This window comes from Cuculus canorus, chromosome 1 (genome assembly GCF_017976375.1).
Source record: "Cuculus canorus isolate bCucCan1 chromosome 1, bCucCan1.pri, whole genome shotgun sequence".
Taxonomy (NCBI): domain Eukaryota; kingdom Metazoa; phylum Chordata; class Aves; order Cuculiformes; family Cuculidae; genus Cuculus; species Cuculus canorus.
The window spans coordinates 115,063,811-115,070,091 of record NC_071401.1 but is presented as its reverse complement, the minus strand read 5'-3'; positions in this window follow the sequence as shown (position 1 = coordinate 115,070,091).

The window sequence follows — 6,281 nt, the reverse complement described above, 5'->3', positions numbered from 1 at the left end:
TCACACTTAAACACTGCAATGAATGGAAAATACTTCCTAAAGACTAGCACCACTCCTCTTATCTCTCCTGTAATCACTTTCTACCTTAAGTTCTGAAACTGGAAGAATTTGAGGGAGGTGACGATGGAGTTTTCCAGTTTCTGTAATGCAAGCAAGTCATCCCACGCTTCTTACTTTGCAGGGCAAAACTTGCTCCTATGTCCTCAATATCCATAGATGTAGTGTAATAGTCTCTTGAATTGCACACATCAAATGTGATGGTGAAAATCTTACAGAATTTAGGCACTGACATTTTAAACACTTCCCCTCTAACCTGAGGCTTATTGACATAAAACATCAGTTCTATCTCATCAGGATATTAAGAGACAGAGGAGACTTAACAAGTATCGCCCTCCTGTGAAACAGTGAAGTCATCTGTTGGAGGACTGTATCTTGGGACTTGCAGTCACTTGGGCTCAGCTGAAAGGCTTTTCACTGTCTGGCAACAGCCTTTTGCAACCCTCCTTGTGTGCAGATTTGGTAAGCTAATGGAATTGTATCTGCAGTTTAGGTCTAGCTTCTATCCTTTCTTCTCAACTTCATGAATAAACATGAGCATTTATCATCAGGCCTTGAGTTGTTAGATTTAGAATAAACAAGGCTTGGGAGCAGGAGGGGGAAGGAAAAATGTCATTTGAGTACTCCAGGCTTCAGAAATAGAACTAAAATTGGAGGCTGTGCGACCTCGCTTCAGCACCTGCCTGCATAAGCACTCTGCTTCCACTGATGTGATTAGATGCTATTTTTCCCCCCCGGGGGCTCTGCCTCACTCAGAGTACGAGATAGGCCTGCGTGGGGAGGAAAGCAAAGTCAGGTGGTGAAGGAGACGCTGCTGCTTCCGTGTCCCTTTTCACTCTCTTGCAGAAGCTGCCTTCTGTATGAGTCAGAATTGGAAAAAGAAAGATGATTTTAAGGTTCAAGTAACTGCTTGCTGCATTGGTATGCCAGAAGGCTTCTTCACTAAGTACCTGTATGGTGGCAAGTAAGCCATTTACACCAACTTTTAGACAAGCAACCACCATAACTGGTTTTATTTTCTATGCAACTGAGATGAAGCACCCCAATTTGTAAGGAAACACTGAGTGAAAACATACAAAAGTGCAGCATGCCAGGGCTGCAGCGAAAGCCACCAAAACCTATTCTTTAAGGCTATAGGAAGTATATCTGCGCATGCACGTGTGAAGTGTTACCTACCAACAAATGGAGGCTTTAAACTCTTCACATAAGGAGCCTCAAATCAGCAGTTTAGCCGAATTTGCATCTTGATTCTCTGTTGGTAACACGAATGTGATAGTATGTAGATACCATAATAAGTACTGTACAGAAATGAATTAGTGAGAAAGGTTACAGAATAGGTATTTTGTCTTCATCTGTTTAATAGTTACCTACAGGCAAAGGTTTCTCACGCAAACACAAGTATCCAAGCACAGTCTGAGCAGCAATGTGTTTGAGTAGCTGTAAGCTGCAGTTGTGTTCTGATCACGCAGGGAAAGGCAGGAACAATCTCTATTCTGGCACTCCACAGAGTCGAGTAGGCTGTTAACCTCTCTGAGGGGAACGACAGGAGAACAGTCACTTTGGAGAGTAACACGCACTGGCCAGGCCAAAGATTGCACTCTCTAAGCAGACCATGCCTAAAAATACATAGCACTTCAGTCACAGACATTAAACAGGTGAAGGAGTGACAACAGCCTCATATGCAGAGAGGACACTGTTCCCCAGTACATTAACACCCCTCCCCCACCAATAAAAATGACTTCTGCTCTTGCCAGTGAAAGGCATAAAGGCATTTATTTGGTCTTTGCAGGACACAAGAAAGGCAACAGCACAATACCTTGAAGCATACCCTGAGGAGCTTCTTTTTGGTGTTGAAGTAAGCCATTAAACTGATAATGAAATGAACACAAGAACTCTCCAAGATTTACTGCTGCCTTAGAAAGTCACAACAAAAAAAGTCATATTGATTCGCTTCATCTTGAATGCAAGTAAGAAAATTAAAGGCTTATTCTAAAACTAGATTCACTTTCAACTGCTAGATACATGATAAAAATAAACCAGAGATATTTTTCTAAGCTTTATCCTCAAAAGATAAAAAGAGAAACAATTAAAGCACTTGATATGACACATAAGCAAGCAGAAACAGCTCCTGAGCATGGCTCTCACTTTCCAACAAAGATTAAACAAAATATATTGTAACTGAGCAGCACTGGATTTTTTTCCCCTGGGGCTTATCAGAAGCCTCTGGATTTTTAAATTATAATAGCCTTGTATTTCCTTCAAAGGTTATAGGACATTCAGGCTGTTCTGCAAAACACAACTGAAATGCAACACTTGAGTATCAATATAAGCAAATAATGCATCCAGATAGATTATTCCTGCAGTAAAACGGAGCCAAACCAACAGCTGCTTACATACAAAATTAGTTTTTAATAACTTAATACAGTGCAAAATCCTAAAACAAATCATTAGCTCAGTTACTCCAAAGAAAAAATTAATACAGTATTTGTTCTCTCACGTAAAGGTTATGCATGGGTAAATCAAGGGCTCGCTGTCTCTGCTATGTGGGTGATCCCAGCAGTACGGGGGACGTACTTTGGCCCAAAGCAACAGGATCCTATAGAATTTAATCAGCACATATTAAGTGACAACCCACAGACTGGACTGTGGAACAAAGACTTTATCGTGAGCCAACCACATTAGAAGAAAACTGCAGTCAGCTATTATACTACATTAGCTTAGCCAAGGAAATCTGGGGTTTCTCCACCGCTATCAATTTCTTTAGGATCTGGTTACACAGTCTGCCCCTTTCCCTGTACTTGCTCCTTTCCTTATCCCAGAGCAAAAGCAGTGCTGGGAATGTCTCACAGAAAAACACAATTGCACTGGCTGTCTCCCTAGGCTCCTTGCATTGCAATGAGGAATGTGTAAGCCACTTTCATTACATCTTTCAGATGCTAGAAGACTACTTCTGATGCAGAGCTTTAGAAGAAAAGGATGTTTCAAAGCCCTGCAAGCAAGCAGTGCTTTGGGAATCCATCTAAGCAGCAAGAGATCCAATGTCCACTCCCAAGTAACATACGTTGTCCTTGGGTTTCTCTCCTTTCTTCAGCAATGCAGATTACATCCTTCCTCACCTGGAAAGATCAAGTAGTAGGGCAAACACCATGGAATTTTTTTAAGAGTAATACACCAGTAGGTTTGTGTATTTCCACTTCCAAAGACATCCTCAGTAAAAAAAAAAAAAACCAAACCAAAACGAAATAAAATCTCCTCCCCCTATTGTTATGAGCAAAGTGGCTGCAACATTTGTTCTAAATTCAAGGCAGCCCAACAACAATGGGTTGGGAAGACACACTAAATACATCAATGGTTGCAACATACTATACAGGGGGCTCCCATAATTCTCAAGCTTCAATTTTCAGACAAAAGCCATAAAAAAAACCCAACCAACCAAAAAAAATACCCAAGTCAAAACAACCCCCACCTTCTAGACTCAAACTTGCATTTGTAGTTCAGTTAGAAAGCTATGCAGGCATAAGAGGAGACATGGAGAGCTTTTACTCACATACACGACATCAATGCTGAGCATGAAACACACGCATGGATCCAGACGGCTCTTCTTACAAATTCCTCTTTACAAGAATCATTCATATTAAGACATGATATTCCAGCAGACCACCAGCACTTCAGCCAAGATCATCAGTTAATCCCAGGTCAAAGGGCAACATGTCAAAAGGGACATAAGCTTGTTCTTTGGAAGACTTTAACATGTTGCAACTATGAAAACCTTGGGCATAGCAGATTCAAACAGAAGCAGGCCATAAAAATGAGGCACATGCTGCCTTGTTATTTCTGTTCTGAAATGGATGTGCTCTATGATAAAGGTACCCAGCTTTTCCAGCAGTGACCAGAACAACCCAAACTTCCATTCAGGCAGTGGGGAAAGCACCTTGCCCTGGTTTTCAGGCGTGGTCCAGAATTACCAGGATACTTACATCAAAGCTATGCAGTTTTCGGCATGGCATGGTTCAGTCTAACTAGTTATTCCTTAATTCTAGGTAACTCCTAGGAAAGTAGCAGGTTTAGATTGGACTAGGGTAGAGAGATATGAACATGTCACTGGGGATATAAAGCTAGCAGACTGTTCTCAATTTCATCACAGTGCAGAAGGGAAATTGGCGAGAAAGAGTCGGAAAGGAAGCCTGTTCCAGACAGTGAACAAATCTGAAGATTTCAAAAGTAACCAGATGGGAATGCATGGAGAAGTTTATTTAATACATAAATCAACTCTGCAAGGTCAGAAGCATTTTTTGTGAAATAAGTATTTGCTTAAAAGTACTTCATCTTTGGCTGCTAACAAACTTTAAGAAAAAGGAGCAGAGAACTTCTCCTTACCTCTTAAGAAGAACATTTAAACCAAACCTATAAAGGTGGGTGTCACAGTTGCAGTGGAGTTTGTCCCATTTTTGACCTGCACTTATTCCAGACAGGTACACTGCTAGAGAATCCTGAAGAACTAGACACACAGCACTGAACCAAGAAAATTGTATGCACAAGCAAGACATAAATCCTGACCAGTATTTTAACACTTTTAGCACTGCTGAATCTGCAGTGCAAGTGTTTTTTTTCAGACTATTTTACTCTGAATTTTATATTGTTTACATTATGACTAAGCAAATCCTATCATTCACAATCAGTACTAAATAATTCCTAAAAAAGTTCTATCGAAGGTCATATCAACTGTTCATTATATTGTTTGTTTTAAACGGGCTTACTTACCAGCACTTACATTAAGGATCACTTCCTACAACAAGGCCAGACTTTTCAGTTTCTAAAGCTCAGAATTCCTACCATTTGTGCAGGACATGAACTTCATCCCGAAGTTAAGAAAAGTCCACCCAAAGTTTCACAAGCCTGAGAGGAAAGTAGTTCTTGCCTACACTAGTTTGCATGTGCTAGCACAAATACCACAGCATATATATGTTTACCACAATAACAAATCATTAAAAAATGCTCTGCCTTGTTTATAACAGAGACAAGTGCAGGGGGAGGACAACTGACAGCATGGGAGCTGGTTCAGGAAAAGCTTCATGTTCCATCTTCTGTACAGGCAAGGATGATAGATTGCACTTCATTTGAAAGTCAGACTTCAATTCCATAGCCTGTTTTATCCCAGAGGTGGGAAAGACTCCACTGCTAGGACCCACAAGAAAAGCTTCCTGACTTCAACACAAGACAGAGATTTCACTAGAGAAAAGTAAGTGGTAGGCACTGTCACTTGGAATCAGTTGTGAAAGAGGTGGAGAGATGGAGAAATAGGGGAAAGTGGAAGCCTAAAATAAACCACTAACAGGGAAGTAGAAAAAGAATAAAGAATGCAGAACTGAGACCAAAGAGAAGGGGAGTGGTAAGATGAAGACAGCATATAACAGATGAAGAGCATGAACTCCAAACTGCTTAATATCACATTATCCCCAAAAAGTACAAGAAAAAATGCGAGCACAGAAAACACACAGTCCAGAAAAACAAAACCTGCTTTTACAGCAGGAATGAAATAATGTACAAACCTATATAGAAGAACATGCTGAGTGGAAAATGTTCTCGAGATTACATAAAATAAAAGGCAGCTACTTTCAGATAAGAACTAAAGTGCCTGATATTGAGATGTGATGTTGCTTGGAACTGAGACAGCTCAAGAGTCTCTGCACTTGTAAAACTGACAACCTGACATAACACACAGATAATTAAAAATCGACTCTATTGAAGAGCTATTTGTTGTGCTGGTGCCAGCTACTCTCTGCACAAAATGAGGGAGCCTGTGGGGAAAGAAAAGGAAAAAAGGTCCAACAGCATTAGATACAGCATGTAGCAAGAATATTAGAACTGCACAGGGAACCTCATTACAGAACTATTTTCAATACTGATAATATCAAGACACCTAAAAGCAAAACCCCAGAACACAGCTATTGCTCTGCATGAGTTAAATGTAAAAATCTGCAGAGCTTTCTACAGTGAAAAGGGCTACATGTTTTGAGCAAAATTTTAAACAAGACATCAATTTATTTGCTAGTTCCATTAGCCACTATTCATTACCAATCGGAAAAGCGCTGCCAGGAAAGAATGCAAATATGTTGTGAAAGTAGCTTGATGTGTCCATATATTTATTTGCTATGCAACCCAGAGTTCAACAGCACTTGGCTTAGGACAGCCCATTGAAGCAGCACATTTTTCCAAAGGGGAAA